This window comes from Laccaria bicolor, genomic scaffold (assembly GCF_000143565.1).
Source record: "Laccaria bicolor S238N-H82 LACBIscaffold_5 genomic scaffold, whole genome shotgun sequence".
Classification (NCBI taxonomy): Eukaryota; Fungi; Basidiomycota; class Agaricomycetes; order Agaricales; family Hydnangiaceae; genus Laccaria; species Laccaria bicolor.
The window spans coordinates 2,083,369-2,084,838 of record NW_001889876.1 but is presented as its reverse complement, the minus strand read 5'-3'; positions in this window follow the sequence as shown (position 1 = coordinate 2,084,838).

Sequence of the window (1,470 nt, the reverse complement as noted above, 5' to 3'; positions counted from 1 at the left end):
CTTCAAAACACTACAAAATTTCTCAGCACCACTTAGTATTACTGTTCTAGAGTCATTGAGTCATGCCACGTACGATTGATCGATTCATCGTTATCGATTGCCTCGCTGATTTTCAACTGATTTTGCTTTTACCTACAGGAACTCTGTCGTTAAAGGTAAGCTAGAGGGCGATGGATGAACAGAGTATGTCAATCTCGGAGCAGATAGACGAGTTTCGTGAGCTCTTTGACCCGGACTGTTCGGAAGAGTATTTTTTACGGTGGAAGGTGAGTCCAATTAATGATAACCTTTAAGCGCCATTATAACATCGCTTCTTCAGGCTACGTTAAGAAACTGCATGCGATCGCATTTACAAAAGTCAAAGACGTTTTCAGACCAACCCGACACACTAGTGGCTACCACTAGTTATCATATAAAACAGGTAACTGCCTATAGGTCCCTGTGTATCCATCCACACTCTTTATGATAGGGAATCATTACTGTTACCATGTTTTTTCATTATCATAAAGGCTGCGCTTTTTCATTAAGTGTAGGCAAGGTTTTGGGCCTCCCTCATAAGGTAGCCTGTGGTTATCATTACCAATTTCATATCTTTTCAAAGCCATATCATTGCGATTTTCATTAGTTGTCTGGCGAGTATCATTGGATATTTCATTAGCTACATGGGTGATATCATTTTGCGATTTTCAATGGTTATTTTGGCAATATCATTGGAAATTTCATATGCTACTTGGGCAATATCATTGCGATTTTCATAAATTATGTGGCCAGTATCATTGGAAATTTCATTAGCTGGTGGTGCAATATCATTGGCAATTTCATTAGCTACTTGGGCAACATCATTGTGATTTTCATTAGCTACTTGGGCAATATCATTGCGATTTTCATAAATTATGTGGCCAGTATCATTGGAAATTTCATTAGCTGGTTGTGCAATATCATTGGCAATTTCATTAGCTACTTGGGCAATATCATTGTGATTTTCATTAGCTCCTTTGGCAATGTTATTGGAAATTTTATTAGTTACTTGGGCAATATCATTGTGATTTTCATTAGCTACTTGGGCAATATCATTGCGATTTTCATAAATTATGTGGCCAGTATCATTGGAAATTTCATTAGCTGGTTGTGCAATATCATTGGCAATTTCATTAGCTACTTGGGCGACATCATTGCGATTTTCATTAGCTACTTGGGCAATATCATTGCGATTTTCATTAGCTCCTTTGGCAATATCATTGGAAATTTTATTAGTTACTTGGGCAATATCATTGTGATTTTCATTAGCTACTTGGGCAATATCATTGGCAATTTCATTAGCTACTTGGGCGACATCATTGCGATTTTCATTAGCTACTTGGGCGACATCATTGCGATTTTCATTAGCTACTTGGGCAATATCATTGCGATTTTCATTAGCTCCTTTGGCATTATCATTGGAAATTTTATTAGTTANTTGGGCAATATCAT